The 16,100-nt window shown below is 49.3% G+C and overlaps 3 protein-coding genes and 2 pseudogenes across 3 annotated transcripts in view; 2 read left to right on the top strand and 3 right to left on the bottom strand.

The window, feature by feature from the left end:
• LOC114507421 (GTPase IMAP family member 8) overlaps positions 1–16,100 on the bottom strand; it is a 772,814-nt gene that overhangs the window by 360,387 nt on the left and 396,327 nt on the right.
• Positions 1–16,100, bottom strand: part of LOC114507465 (GTPase IMAP family member 4-like) — a 658,105-nt gene that overhangs the window by 422,684 nt on the left and 219,321 nt on the right. The window lies entirely within an intron of this gene.
• LOC114507429 overlaps positions 1–16,100 on the top strand; it is a 359,625-nt pseudogene that overhangs the window by 146,492 nt on the left and 197,033 nt on the right.
• The window catches only part of LOC114508181 (GTPase IMAP family member 7-like), a 251,484-nt gene that overhangs the window by 217,097 nt on the left and 18,287 nt on the right, over positions 1–16,100 (bottom strand). The gene's annotated exons all lie outside the window — the stretch shown is intronic.
• Positions 1,933–6,900, top strand: LOC114508194 (annotated as a pseudogene).

Here is a 16,100-nt window from a genome sequence, read left to right as displayed (position 1 = left end):
TTGACTTTGCAGCTCTCAGAATTGTCACAGCCTGAGCACGGCTGAGAATCAGCACGCAGAGGAAGGAGCAGAGCACCACTAGCATCCCGGCATCCCCTCGGCATCCCTCCGGCCCTCCCGGGCGACCTCAGGCTGGACGTCTAGCAGAATAGGTTTATCCTGGCTCTCCTCGTCCACGTAAATGGACTCACGCACTGTGTATTCTTGTGAATATGGCTTTTTTTGGTTTATCATGATGTTTCTAGTTGTGTCCGTATGATAATACGTAGCAATAAACTGGGCATTCTTGCTGCTATATACTGTCCGTGTGTGACTATAACCCAGCTTTTATACATAATTTAGGATATGAACATATAATGTATATCATTCCCCTATTGACTTTGGCTATATTATTTTAATTTTCATTTTAAAGTATTTTCAGCTACTTTATCTTCTGGCTTTGTTGAGGTATAGTTGACAAATAACAACTGTGTATATTGATATACACGGTGGAATTCTACTCAGCCATAAAAACACCAGACAACATGGACGAACCTAAACAGTATCATGCCAAGCGAAATGAGTCAGACAGAGAAAGACAAATACCATATCATTTTACTCCTATGTTGAATCTAAGGAGCAAAATAAATGGACAAAATGCAAACAGACTCACAGGAACAGAGAACACACTGAGGGCCGCCAGCAGGGAGGAGGGCTGGGAGTTGGGTGAGGAAGGGGAGGGATGGAGAAGCACAGGCTGGCGGTCACAGAGCAGCCACGGGGGTGTCAAGTGCGGCCCAGAGAACAGACTCAGGAACACGTAGTAACTGCGGACGGGCCCGCTGGGGGCTTGAAGCAGGACAGTAAGTACTTTAGTATCTGAACACGGAAGAGGCACAGTGAAAACCCGGTGTGTAGGAGGTTTACGTGCAGTGCAGTAAGTGTGCTCACACAGGCACCTCCAGAGACCCGTGAGTAATGAAATGCGTTCCGTTCTTTACAAAAGTTCCAGAGGGAAAGGATGGGATGAAGCATTCAAGTAACTGAAGGGGGGTCGCCAAGGCCTGAGCACGCGGAGGAAAGACACTGTGATAACATGAGGAGGAAACGCTGAGAAGGGACTGTGTTTGGCCTGTGTCTGCTAAAGGGGGCAGGAGGATGGGAAAGTTAAAAACAAAAAATAACAACCGTGACACAGCCCAGGGGCACAGGCCCACTGAGGGTGGGATTTGACCCCAAGGTCATGCTCACGCAAATGGGCAGGAAAAGACACAGCCGGAAAACACGAAGCCAGCATTAGGGCCGCACAGCTATGACACAGATTCAGAATTGTCAGATACAGAATGCGTGTGAGTGTGCACACCCGCATATGTGTGTGCAGAAAGATGTGTTTATTATAAAGAACACTTATTTATGACAGTGAGTGTGCTCGCATGGTTCATCGTAAGCAGCTGGCTCGTGTGATCCTGGAGTGAACGTCCTGAGATCTGCAGTCAGCGAGCCGGAGACCCAGGAGACGGTGCTGTAGCTCCCACCTGAAGACATCTGGCTCAAGACTCAGAGAGTCGATGTTCCAGTTCAAGTCCAAGGCCTTGTTCTGAGAGAAAACATTCAAAGGAAGGATGAGTCAGGGGAAGAAAAGGGACAAGGACTTTCTGTCACGATAGGGAAGGCATAGAGAGCTGTGTGAATCCCCCGTTCTCAAAAAGAGAAGTCAGTAAAAAGCCATTCCCCTAGCATACAGTTTTCAGAAGGGCCTGCTGCCTTTTTTAAGCCTCTGAGTTCTGGTTAAGCTGGTTCCGAATGAAAGTAATAATGTTCTCCTGCCCTTGTTTTTCCTGTTCACATCACTGAGGCTGCAGACCAAACGCACACGGTACTGCACACATCCGACTCAGGCAGGCCTGGCCCCGGGCGCTCCGCCCCCTTCTTGTTCCCCCTCACAGCACACAGCGGCTCCTTCCAGCGCAGCTCTGCAGCTCAGCGAGCGTTCCGTCACATTTTCCTGAAAATATAAGCAATGTCCCTATTTCGATCAAATGCCAGTGAGGCTGCCTTAGATTCCTCCGACCATGGCTCCCAGAAGCCTACAGAGTCGGCTCCAAGCGGAGAAAGGGAGAACTCGCCAGAGCACTTGGTCCCACAGGTCAGGAGTCCAGGCTCTTCCTCTGGTCCGGTGGCCAGTGGGGTGGTAAGTCCAAACATGTGGTGAGTGGGTCTGTGTGTGTTGTGATTGTGTTTGTACGTTGTGTACATGTTGTATTTGTGAGTCTGTGGTGTGGTTCTGCATGTGTTATGTTTGAGGGCTCAGAGGTGGGTGGCCAGGTGCTGTGTTTGTTTGAGGGTGTAGGTGTGAATGTTGTGTGTGTTTGTGTGTGTTATGTCTGTATATGAGTTATGCATAGTTATTTGTGTGTGTGCTGTGTTTGTGAGTGTATGTGTGTGTTGTGCATGAGTGTATATGTCTGGACATTGTGCATTGTGTTTGTGTGTTACATTTGTGCGTGTGCATGTGTGGTGTGAATGTGTGTGTTTGTGTGTCGTATGTTTGTGAGTAGATGGGTTTTCCATGGAGAGGGCATTGTGGGAGTGGCCTGTGTTGTGTTTATGAGAGTGTGTTGCTTTTGGGGGTTGTGTGTGTGTCGAGTCTGTGTGTGTCTTTGAGGAACGTTACAAGGGGCTGCGACTAAGAGGAGAAGAGGATTCTGTGCGTTTTGTGTCCTGCCTCAAACCCCGGTTAGTCTAGTCGAGGGGAAGAGGCTTCCGTGAGGTCCACTTTCTTCCTGAGGAGCAGCAGGGTGACCCGCCTGCTCCGTGTTTTCCGAGGGAGACAAAGTGGCAGGGGGCGAGGGTGCCAGGCACGTTCAGGGCAGGGTCTGTGGAAGCTCTGAGAGACAGGTGTCCCCACACTCGGGCCTTCCCCTGGAGACACTCCCTGACTGTGAGTGTCTCCCAGTGTCCCACGTGTCCCGGCAGACAAGTCCTGGGCTGCGTACTTCCCGTCCCCCGCCCACAGGGGAGAGGGAGCAGATGCAGGGGGACGGGCTGCTGAGACAGGGAACCGTGTGGGTCTGTGAGGTGGTGCAGGAGGTGGCAGGTGCACTGCTCTCCTCCCAGAAGGGTGACAACAGGTCCTGGTAGGGTGACAGGGCCCTCTCTGCAAAGGCTGGGATGTGCTCTAGAAAATGTCATGAAGTGGGTTGAGATGCCATAGGGACCACAGGGACATCTAGCTGAGGCCCAGATTTTACACTGCAGGGACTCTGAGGCCCAGGCAGTGTGACCATGCTAACAGATGGCCATGAAGTTGGGCACTGAGGTCCCCTGGCTCCCAGCAGGAGTGTCCGCACACCATCAAGTTCCTGTGCCAGGGAAATGGACCTCCTCACCACAGCACCTGGCCACCCACCTCTGAGCCCTCGGCCACCCTCTCGGCCAGGCTGTCCTCAGGGATCATCCAGGCACCAGGACCTGCCCCAAGCCCACCCCACACAATAGCTTCCTGCTCATGGCCCCAGTCTGGCCGCTCGTCTTCCCACCACTCCTGGAACCGACCACCAGACCTGTTTCTGCATCTCTGCTCTTACCCTCCTCACAGGGAGTCCCAGGACCCTGTGTCCACCCCAACGCCATTGTGCCTTAGGCCACAGGCCGATGGCTCCTTCTCCATGAAATCACCTAGACTCACGATGGGGACCGAGGAGCAAAGAGAAAGAAACAGGGTCCCTGAAGGAGGTAGAGAGTGTCTCAGACCTTCCTCCCCCTCCTCTCTCAGTCCAACCCCCAGAGCAATGCAAACACTTCCTTCTGGCAGGAGAAAGGCAAAGCCAGCTGCCTTGTGAGGCACAGTTGAAACTAAGACAGACCTGTTGCTTCTCCAGGTGGAGGATGAAGAATACAAGTTGATTCTCTGGGACAGCCCCTCAGGAGTGCCGTCCCAGCGTCCTACCTGAGACATGTCGGCAGGTACCACAGCCTTGCAGCACAGGTGGCCCTGAGGGAGGAGTGCACAGGGACGTGGGTGTGCACGGGTGCACGTGAGGAGGCAGCAGACTGCAACCAGCCGGGCTTTACCCTGCACAGGGCCCTTGGGTGGGGCCTTGCTTACCCCACCAAATAAGAGGGAAAGACCCCAAATAGCATAGTGGGAGAGAGGGGGCAAGAGATGGCTCCAGCCATGCCCTTGGGAAGGTGAGTGTGACAAGACTACTCCCCGTGGCAGAGGTTTGCAAACCAACTGAGCCCACAGTGGCAATGGGCTGACTCTGGTGGGGGGCGCTGAGTCAGCAGGCCCACCCAGCACCACTGAAGGAGTGAGTGAGTGGCTGCCTCAGGGCTGGCTGGCCCTTCTCCAGGGCTCTTCCCCTAAAGCTTTTGCATTGGGGTCAGGGGCTTGAGAATCATGGGTTTGACCTCATCATCTAACCGGGGGAGACAGAATTAGGGAGTGCTGGCAATGTGTCCATGTTCCTGGCCAGAAGAATTTATCTGTGATTCATTATGTATTTGACACTAATGATTTATTTAGTGTATGAACTGCAATGGCTTGAGTCATTGGGAGAAAGCCCTATTTACATACTGCATGGGAAAATTGCTAATATAATGACTTATACCTGATTTAGCTGTTCTCATGGCAATCGAGGTTCAATATTACTTTTAGAGTCCTCTCTGCAGCCTGAGTGGTGTGCTCAGTGTGCACTGGCTCCTACCTGCCCAGATGGGGGTTCCTGTCTTGGTCCGGCTCTAGACCGGTGGGGACGGCAGGGATGAGCACTCTGCATTCCCTGCTTCTTTGACAACTCCCACCACACCCCCTATTCACCCACATTGCTCTCAAAGTCACGTGGGGGGAGCTGGAGGAATCAGCATCCTCAAGCAGAGCTGGTTGCTGGGTCCACCAGCCAAGGACTCCAGGTATGCCTTAGGTGTCTGGGCTCTGTCACTGAGACACACCAATGTCTTCACTATGGAGCAGACGTGGGGACCAGAGGGTCACTGGGCACCTGTCTGTTGCTCCGGGGATGAGCTGAAAGGCCGGGGGAAGGAATTCTCCTCCCAGCCTCAGACCCCAGTCACTTCTGAAACCCTCACAGCAGGTTTTCAATATCAGGCTGGCATGTCCATGTCTCCTCTTTGCCCGTGTCCTGTATGCAGCTGGGCAGGAACATCCAGCCCAGATGTCCAGGATGGAGCCCAGGAATGCGCCCCCGGGGAGCCTCTGTGCAGTGGAGCCCGGGGTCCGGCTGAAAGGTGCCACCCTCCCCACAGTCAGTGTGGAAAAGTGGAGGGAAGTGATGGGGTCAGGCACTCGGGGACAAGACACAGACACAGAGGCCACACCTCTGCCCTCATCATCAGGGACACCCAGGAAAGCCCAGGGTCCCTCATTCATCCTGGGCTGATTCTATCTGGGTGAGAAGACGACCCTGAGAAGATGTTTCAAACCTAAACACAAAAACGTGGTATTCTGCCACATTATCCAGCAACTGCATTCTGGGTATGTGCCCCGTAGAACCCAGACAGGAACTCTGACCAACATTGGTCCACTAAGGTGTGTAGCATCATTCACAGTAGGAAAAAGTGGAAATGGCTCATGCCCACATGTGAGAGTAAACACAGTGTGGTCCATCCGTGCCATGTGATAGCATCCGGCCTTGCACGAACAGGGAATTCTGACCAGGCTGCAGGGTGCGTGAGCCTTGACACCACTGTGTTGCCGAGGGAAGGGAACCCGACACAGAAGGTCAAAGTGCAGGGACCCAGGTCTCTGAGGCCCCTAGGATAGCAGAAGAGCACAGGTCACAGAGGCAGGAAGGAGGCTGGCAGTGAGCCGGGACTCAGGGGGAGGAGGGAGGAATGAGGAGTTGCCATTTCATGGGGACAGAGTTTCAGTTGGGGTGACAAAAAATTCAAGAGATGCATAAGAGTGACGATCACACAGCAACGTGAAGGTGTGCAGTGTGCCACTGAATTGCACACCAAAACCCAGTGACAACAGGGATTTCAATGTGGTGTGTATTTTCTACCATAAAACAATTTTTTAAAAAAGGAACATGGGCCCAGAGCAGGTCCCCTGTACAGATGTCACTCCTGTCCCTGCTTCCAGCAGAGCCAGCCCCTGGGGTCATGAGCATCCAGGCATGAAGACTTTGAGGAGGCTAAATGGGGTACATGGGCTATAACTCCCACCCCCCTGCTTTGTCTGGATGCTTCTAGATCTTCAGGAGAAGGAAAAGATCCCAAAGAGGCTGAGGCTCCTGCTGGTGGGGAAAAGTAGAAGTGGGAAAAGTGCCACAGGAAACAGCATCCTGGGCAGGGAAGCCTTCGAATCCAAGCTCAGCGCCAGACCTGTGACCATGACCTTCCAGCATGACTGTGAGACTGGGCCGGGAAGGAGCTTGAGGTGACCGACACCCCTGATATTCTGTCCTCTCGGGTTTCATGGGAAGGGGCAGCTCAGGGCCCCTGGGCAGCCATCACCTGTTGCACCCCAGGGCCCCACGCAGTGCTGCTGGTGACACAGCTGGGCCGCTTCACAAAGGAGGACCAGGAGGTGGTCAAGTGCCTCTTGGAGGTCTTTGGGGCAGGCCTCCTGGCCCACACTGTCCTGGTGCTCACCTGGAAGGAGGACCTGGAGGTTGGCTCCCTGGATGAGTATCTGCGGGACAATGATGACCAGGAGCTCACAGACCTGGATGTGGTTTGCGCACGGCACCACTGTGGCTTCAACAACAGGGCAGATGGCATGGGGCAGGAGACCCAGCTGAGGGAGCTCATGGAGACCATTGAGGTGATCCTGTGGGAACACGAAGTTCATCCTTACAGCAAGGAGGCTTAACTGGTGCTGCCAAACCCATGTTCTGCACACAGAAGGGCAGGGAGGGCTGAGGGTGGGTCCAGGGTGAGGCTCCAAGGAAGTAGCCACTGTGAAGTGCTGGCTGGAGGGGCTGGGCCGGATCCAGGGCACCTAAGAAAACCCGTAGACATCTCCTAAAGGGGCAATGTTGGACATGTGCCAGACTCCAGTTGGAACAGCCATTTCCTGGGAGCCTCCCCAGCCCTGGGTCCACCTTGCAACCTATCACCTTCCTCTGGATCCCATGGCTCCTGAACCATGCAAGTCCCCAGGGCAGAGTCTGCTGAGTCCCAGCTCCCATCCCAGTCCTTCATCTCGCTCTCAGAGCACATGTGTGCACTCCCTGCTCCCCGGCAGCCCTCTGTCTCACACCGACCACACAACACGACAACATCACATTTGTTGAAGTTCTTCTCTCTCCTCCAGTGAACCAAAGCTCCCTGAGGGCAAGGCCTCCTCACTCTTCCATGTCACACCCACTGTGTCCTGGTCACTGGAGTGACTCCTTACCAATGATAGCAAATCAGTGCATGCAGAGACCATGTGACTGTGCAGTCTTGGGCTGTGTTTTCACCCACAGAGGGAGCCCCATAACGACTCTAAGGCACCTGAGTGTGTGGTGGGCCAGGACAGAGCCGTGGCTCTGCAGCAGGTGGGGAGGGGCAGCTGCTGGGTGGGGCAGGAGGAGTGAGGGGAATGAGGGACATGGCCTGAGGGGCAGCTCCTTCATTCACCCGTGAAGGCGGTCATTGAACCACAGCAAATGGCCTTGTAAGGGGACTGCTGGTGGGAATGATGAGTCAAGTGGGGCCGGGATGTCCAAGGAGCAGGGCCTGGTCAGGATGGTGGCCCAAGACCTCCTACAGGACATGAGGCCCCAGGAGGTGCCGAGGGGGCTTGGGCAGAGGAGGAGCCTTCCCTGAAGCAGACTAGAGTAGGGATGGCATGATTAGGGTCCCCTCTCATCATATCTGCCTCCTGATATTAGAAATTAAAAGTGGTTCTCCATTCTGTCTCAGCCTTACCTGCAGCCCTTCCATTCTCACTGGGCAGTGGGGAGAGAGAGGGCATGGGGTTGCTATGTGGGTGTGTAGCAGGGTCCTCTGTGAAGTATCTGTGGTGTCAGATAGAGGGGTGCAGGGAAGAAAGGGAAGCTGCAAAGGGAGCAGCTGAGGCTGTGAACATGGTAGGAACCACCTGCCTGATGGGTGGGGAGGAGTCTGTACCCCCTAGGGTCTTCCTGGAGGGCATCCCATGGGGACAAGGCCACAGGAGGTGAGGAGGACTAGGACCAGAAGACATCAGGATGGTGGCGGGTTCTGGCCTCTGACTGGTAAGTGTCATGTGACCTCACAAAGAGACTGACACTACTCAGATGCCCCTCAGCTTCTCTCAGCCTCAGGATGCTTTCTGGGGAGTCTGACCAAGGGATGGAAACAGGACAGGTGGGAATGAGGGAACTGCCCCCTGAGAGACTCCTCTGTCTCTTCTTCACACCATGTGACAGAGGGTCTCTAGCTGCCTTCTTCAGGGAGGGGTAACAAATAGGGTGCAGGGACAGCATTTGGGGACAGTCAGCAATCAGAGAAGCAGACGCAGGTCTGTCTGGGTGCTCACCTGCCCATCAGAGATCCTCTGCTGTCAGGAGTCCCATCAGGTCCCATGGTCTCCCAGTGCAGAGTCCACAGACTCCCACTGTCCCCAGACCCAGGGGATGCCCAATAAAGCCAGTGTGTTTCATTGGCTGAAAGATTCAGGGAAGCATCTTAGGGCAGAACATAGACCCAGTCTGGTGGGCACCTGAGACACATCCATTTACTCAATCAGCCATCCACAGGCCATGGATGGAACCCAGCCATATTCCCTGTGATGTGTGCGTGCTGCCGAAGACCCGCATCAGGACTTCAGTTCTGTTCCGTCTCCTGCTTTTCTCCACCTTGTGCATAAAGTATTGATTTGATCACAATGGCTTTGATCTCCTCATTATTGTATTTCCCTTGTTATTCTTCTACATGAAAATTAAGATTTTTTGTGTAACGTTCAAAATGGGAGCTTATTGGCATTCTGGTGGAATTGGCTCCCACCCGTACACTAAGTTTGGGCAAATGGTCTGTACTCAAAGTCAGGGGTTGAAGGTCATCATGTTTCTAAGGGAGCAGACTTGCTGTTTCAGAGCTACTGAGTCAAAGTTCAAACCATTTGCATTTCCATTAGTACAACAAGATAAATTAACTTAAGTGCATTATTTTATCTGTTAGCTTCATTCATTTCATAATAGAAACTACAAGCATTTCACAAATGACACACATACAGTGATTCTCACTGGCGAGCCACTCAAACCATGTCGTTCATGAAAAATTCTAAGGGAATGGTATTTCAGTATATCAGATATGATGTGCTCTCTCCTTTATTAGTAAAAACCAGGGATGATGCCACCCACAACATTTCAGGAGTAGGGACAGACTCCTGTCCTATCTGTAAGGATAGACACTGCTGTTAGTCTCTTGGGCTCCACAGGGGAGAGGAAGTCTGGTGGGGGTAGCCACAGTCCTAGACCCTCTACCACCTGTGCACCACGAAAACCTGGTGAGGTGGGCACAGGGTGGGGAGAGAGAAGCTGTCTTGGTCAAGGCTGTGAAAATAGTCAACGTTAGTTATTTTCAACAAGTATCTCAACTCTGGAGGAACACAGGAGAACCAGGGTCTGTGCCATGTGAAGGGCTCAGTGAGTATGTGCTTGTTTCCTCCATGTGCATCAATCCAGGGGCTCAAAGCCTCAAGGCAGGATCCCGCTCCCAGCTCCCCTGGAACATCCTTGGTGAATTATGGGGTAAATACAAAATAGTGACTTTAAAACATCTGTCTGAAGGCACCAGAAGTGACCAAACACAGGTTGACACTCTAGAGGACTTGACCCTTAACCAGGATCCTCTGGTCAAGATGAGGGGCCACATCACTGCCACACTGATGGAGTTTCCCCACCACAGCACACCAGGTCATGGTGACCCAGGAACAGCCTTCAGGCAGAAATTCACAGTGACCAGAGGGAAGGCTGGTGGCATCTGGAGGTAGCCAGGTCAGGCAGAAGTTGATGGGGAAGCCCCCCAGAAGAACAGAGCCACACAGGGGTTGGGCTTTAGAAATTCTGCATATAAAATGCCCCTCAAGTCTTGGCTGACCCCAAAACTGGAACCTCCAAAAGGCCTAGGGGACATTTGTCTGGGAGGCAGGAAGGGCCACAATAGCAAAGCCAGGGTCTGAGGCTCCATCCACCCAGTGTTGCACTGAGATACCCGGGGGATCCTATTTCAGAGTAAAAAAGCACATCAGCTTTAAGGGATTTGCCTACAGGAAGAGCTGTGTTGGGGTTCAAGGGTTTCCCCCAATTTAAGTCCCTGCCTAAATGACAAACTCAATATTCTTCAGTTGAAGATAACAACATCCAGAGTCTCTACCAACATATCACCCACAATATCCCGTAAACTATTAAAAATTCCTATTTTTTAACATCAGGCTAGAAAGCTGTATAATTTCCCCTCTAGCCATGTTTATCTTGATCTCACAGAATAGGAATGGTGACAGTGGACATCCTTGTCTTCCTGATCTTAGTGGGAAAGATTTTAGTTTTTGCCCATTGAGTATGATGTTGGCTGTAGGTCTCTTGTATATGGCCTCTATTATATTGAAGAATGCTTCCTCTATTCCCACTTTGCTGAGTGTTTTTGTCATAAATGGGTGCTGTACCTTATCAAGTGCTCTTTCGCCATCTATTGATATGATCGTGTAATTTTTGTGTTTCCTTTTGTTTATGTGATGTGTTACATTTATTAATTTGCGATGCTTTCACCACTTCTATTCAACATACTATTGGAAGTCCCAGCCACAACAGTCAGACAAGAAAAAGAAAGAAAAGACATCCAAATTGGAAAGGAGGAAGCAAAACTCTCATTGTTTGCAGATGACATGATAGTGTACATAGAAAATCCTATAAACTCCACCAATAACCTACTTGACCTAATAAATGAATTTGGCAAAAGTAGTGTGATACAAAATCAATATTCAGGAATTGAAGGCATTTCTGTACACCAACAATGAAATATCAGAAACAGAAATAAGGGGGAATGCCCACTTGATATAGCAATAAGAAAAATAAAGTGCTTAGGAATAAACCTAACCAAGGACCTGTACTCAGAAAACTACACAGAACTGAAGAAAGACATTAAGGAAGACACAAACAATGGAAGTGTGTACCATGTTCATGGATTGGAAGAACATCATCAAAATGTCCACATTACCCAGAGCAAGTGATAGATTCAATGCAATTCTTATTAAAACACTAATGATATATTTCACAGATATACAACAAACATTTCAAAAATTTATGTGGAGCCATAAATGACCCCAAATAGCAGCAGCAATTTTGGGAAAGAAGAACAAAGTGGGAGGTATCAACAATACCTGATATCAAACTATATTATATGGCCACAGTAATCAAAACAGTCTGGTACTGGCATAAGAACAAGCACATAGATCAATGGAATAGAGTAGAGAGTCCAGAAATAAACCCAGGTCTCTATGGTCAATTAATATTCAACAAAATGGGCAGAAGCATAAAATGGACTAAAAAAATAGTCTCTTCAGCAAATGGTGTTGGGAGATCTGGACAGCTACATGTAAAAAAAATGAAACTCGAACACCGACTTACACCATACACAAAAATAACCTCAAGATGCATAAAAGACTTAAATATAAGTCTGTGGTGGATACCGTCCAGCAGTATCCATCTCGGCTGCGGATGTTTGTCGAACCATGCTAATAACATATACAGAGACAACCAGGTCCTGTGGGGGAATATGAACAGCAAGGCCACTCCTCACCTGGGGAGCACCTCCTTCCCCCTCCAGAGAGGCTTTTTATTGGTTTTGTTTGAATAAGAATTCATGCAAAGCTCATTACTCATTGCTAGGAAGTAAGGATCAAACAATAGATAGCAAAGAAGTATGAGGGCCTATTTTGAGTCAGGGTCAAAGAGCTGTAAAACTTTAAAGAACAAACTTACTTCTTCCTTGGACCCTTATCATTAAACTGAGAGCATTCTAAACAAAGCAGGTTTCACAGGAGTTTACATATTCTTTCTTAGGCCTGATAACCCAGGGAACCCGCCTTTTTCAACACAGAACTGCACCACCCTCTGACATTGTTTCAGGCTTAGGTGGAGCGAGGGAACTAAGGCAGCCAAGGGATAAGGAGATTTTCTCTCAGATGATGAGGACTCAGGCTTTATTACAGCCGAGGAGTGAGGGTCCATAACCCCCTTTTGCTGTAGCCCCTAAAGTCCTTCCTTGGGGGTCTCCCACATGATAGTGCCTGTCTTAGGTCATTCCACCCTTGGGGAATCTTACCCGTCATTGGCTAACTGACCAAGCCTTGGGGTTCAGTTATGAATGAAGCAGCAGAAGCAGCACTCCTGCCAGGGAGATAAGCTTTTGTCTCCTTGCTGGCTTACGGTCCAAGGCCACTCCCTCAGCCTTAGCCTTGGTGGAGGTTACAGCTTCTGATACCAGGCAGGGTAGTTCCCAACATAAGTCATGACACCATAAAATTACTAGAGGAGAACATAGGTAGGAAAACCTCAGATATTCCACATAGGAATATTTTCACCTGTATGCCCCCTAGAGTAAGGAATATAAAGGACAGAATAAAGAAATTGAACTTTGTCAAAATAAAAAGCTTTTGCATGGCTAAAGAAAACCAACAAAATGAAAAGGGAACCAACTGTATGGGAAAACATATTTTCAAATGGTACCTCAGGCAAGATATATAAAGAACTCACATGGCTGCACTGCAGGAAGATAAGCAGCCCAATTAAAAAATGGGCACAGGACCTGAACAGACGCTTCTCCAAGGAGGACATACAGAGGGCCCAGAGACATATGCAAGGATGCTCAGCATCACTAGCCATCAGAGAGATGCAAATTATAACCACAATGAGATACCACTTCACACCAGTCAGAATGACCATCATAAACAAATCAACAAACAACAAGTGCTAGTGAGAATGTGGAGAAAAGGGGACCCCAGTGTGCTGTTGGTGGGAATGCAGAATGGTGCAGCCACTGTGGAAAATAATATGGAATTGCCTCAAAAAAAACTAAAAATCAAATTGCCTTTTGACCCAGCAATTACACTGCAGGGACTATACCCTACGAATCCTCAAACACCAATTGAAAAGAACCTATGCACCTTAATGCTCATAGCAGTATGATTTAAAATACCCAAGAGCTGGAAGCAACCTAAGTGCCCATCAGTAAATGAGTGGGTCAAAAAGTATGGTACATTTACACAATGGAATACTAAGCAGCAGAAAGAAAGAAGGAGCTCCTACCCTTTGCGATGGCATGGATGGAACTGGAGAACATTATGCTAAGTGAAATAAGCCAGGCAGTGAGAGACAAATACCATATGATCTCACCTATAAGTGAAACCTAATCAACAAAACAAACAAGCAAACAAAATATAAACAGAGACACTGAAATTAAGAACAAACTAACAGTAATCAGAGGGAAGGTGAGAGGGGATAATACCGAGGCAAAAAGGGAAGGGATATCAAGGAACCTGTATGAAGGACACATGGACGAAGTCAAAGAGATGTAGGATGGAGGGTGGGAGGTGGGGATGATTGGGGTGGGGGTGAGTACTGGGGGGAAAATGTACTTCAACAACAATAAAAACATATTGAAAATTAAAATAAAATAAACTTCTCAGCTGGTTAATAAAAAAAACAAACAAACATTGTAAACATTATTTTAAAAGATCAGAGCTTGTAACTTGGACCAGCTACAAAACACCTCAGATAAAATTACATCAAAAAATAGTCTAAAATGGAACAGTAATAAAAGGAATTATTACTTTGGTCATGGACAGTTTTGTAGAGAAATTTTAAGAAAAGGCCAAAATATTTTCACAGTATGTTGAACATGTGACATCTCCCTTAAAGGCATCAAACAATTGCCCATAAAAGGCAAGAACTCTTTAATAATATAAAAGATTGATTGATTTAAACATTGGAAAATTTCAAGTATTTTTTTCAAATTACAATATGTATTTGAATACTATGAATAGAGTTTCAACCATAAACACTGAAAGGGCCAACAAAGAGGGAGGACCACACCGACCAGCATCCACTGGCGACGTCCAGCAGAACATCAGCTTCCCAACGACGCTGACCCCAGAGCACCTGGTTCTCTCCAGTCACAGAGAAAAAAGAAACAAAAGCTCTGGATCTGCCCGGTGGCTTCATTGCTGGGAGCATGGTCCTGCACACCAGAAGGTTTTGGGTTTGGTCCTCAGTTGGCACGTAGGGGAGGCAACAGATGGATACTTTCTCCCTCTCTCTCTCTCTCTAACTTCCGGTCTCTCAAAAATCAATAAACATATCCTCAGGTGATAATTTTTAAAAAAATATCTGTGTCATTAAGTCGCAGAGAGGTGATTGCGGAAAAATGAATTCTATATACATTTCCCTTCCTTGCTGATAACCCAAGTGTGGCTGCCTTGGGTCAGAAAAACAAACAAACAAAAACAGAAGGCAGAGGTAAATAATGTCCCTTCATTCTGTGAAATGAGGGGCACAGACAAAGCAAACAACAGGACTAAGTGCATTAGATTTTAAAATACTTTTCATCTCAGTACTCTAAGGAATCCCAGTGCCCCAGGGTGCAGCTGGACAGTGTGTGTGTCCAGGGAACCATATGGAGGCAGCACTGAAATTGACCTTCTTCCCCTCCCCCCCCAAACAATTATGCCAGGGGTTTGTTCCATTTCAGGTTCCTCTTCTCCTATTGCTCTCTTTTTTTTCACTTCCTCCTCACCTCGCCTTTCAGGTTCCCTTCCTACATCCACTAGGTAACAACTTCTTCTGAATTCCAGTGGAACATACTCTGTAGCCTGGACCCTCCACAGAGCTCTGAACTTTCATATGCCTCTCTGTCTCTCCACTGGGAAAGTGCAAGGGCACATCACACAGAAATTACCAAAGAGAACCATTGACCTACCAGCTCCCCAGCCATTCTTGCCTTGAGGTCACAGGAATGATCCCAATCACACCACCACCCTTCAGAAGATGGCCTCAGGCTTCAGTCAGCACTACTAAAAAGTCATGGGGTCACCTACCTGGCAGCACTCCTCACTTTTGTTCATCTGTCCCATGGACTCGACCTCCAAAACAGGCAGCAGTATCCCTACTCCCAACTTCAGGCTGCTCCAGGCCACTGGGACTGGTTTCCCTGTCACAGCCCCTAACTGCTCCTCTTCTCCTCAGTCCCTCCTCACCTCTAACATCAGACAGTTTGTTAAAACTAAAGTTTTATCATTCTCTCCCCGCAACACTGTCAGCACCCACAGGACAGCTGTGCTGAAGTCCCCTCACTATTGGCTCTCCCAGCATGCAGGGGATTCTCATGATCTGCTCGCTCTACTCTGCCCTGTCCACTTATAAACTTCATGACAGTGGAACCTCCAGGGAAGCGTCCAGCCTTGGATTCCCTTGTGACCTGGGACAAGCACATTACTGGACTCAGAGTTCTTCACAACACATATTGTTAAAGAAATAAACTGATCAAAGTTCCCTCGGCTTGTTGATTCCCTCTGACATTGATGTTCAGCCTGCATCTGAGAAAAAGGTGACCCTTTCCTTATTCGTCCATGCTCACTGTCACAGGAGCACGGTGTTTTATTGTAAATATTTCCTCTCCTCACCGCCTATACACATTTGGCAGTGTGAAAATCTGTATGCAGATCTGGGAGTGAAGGGGACTTATCCTGGGAAAGGTTCAAAATGCCACTTGGGAAGGGCAGGCTCCACTGATAGTGTAACAGGGTGCAGCCAAGAGGGGAGCCTCAAATAGGGATCTGTAGTAAGATCCAGAAGATCCTGGAGATAATTGGCTCCACACCACAGGGCCACACCTGCCCAGAATCTGGCAGCTGTAGCCAATTGTGAGAGGAGCCAGAAATGGGGCTTCAGAGGAAGATTGGCGCTGGGATTTAAACTGAGACTTGGCAGCCATCTGAGAGGGAGAACCATGCGCAGCCCTGCAAGAGAGAACCACACAGCTTTAGCAGAGTGAAGACTCTCACGGCCCTGAGGGAGAGAACCACACAGCCTTGACGGAGTGGAGACTCCCGCAGCCAAGAGAGGGAGAACTACAAGGCTCTGGCAGAGTGGGGACTCCCATGGTCCGGGGAGAGAGGACCACGTGCCTTT

The sequence above is a fragment of the Phyllostomus discolor genome, chromosome 10, assembly GCF_004126475.2.
Source record: "Phyllostomus discolor isolate MPI-MPIP mPhyDis1 chromosome 10, mPhyDis1.pri.v3, whole genome shotgun sequence".
NCBI lineage: Eukaryota > Metazoa > Chordata > Mammalia > Chiroptera > Phyllostomidae > Phyllostomus > Phyllostomus discolor.
The sequence above is the reverse complement of the archived record's forward strand: the minus strand, read 5'-3'. Positions and strand labels throughout refer to the sequence as shown.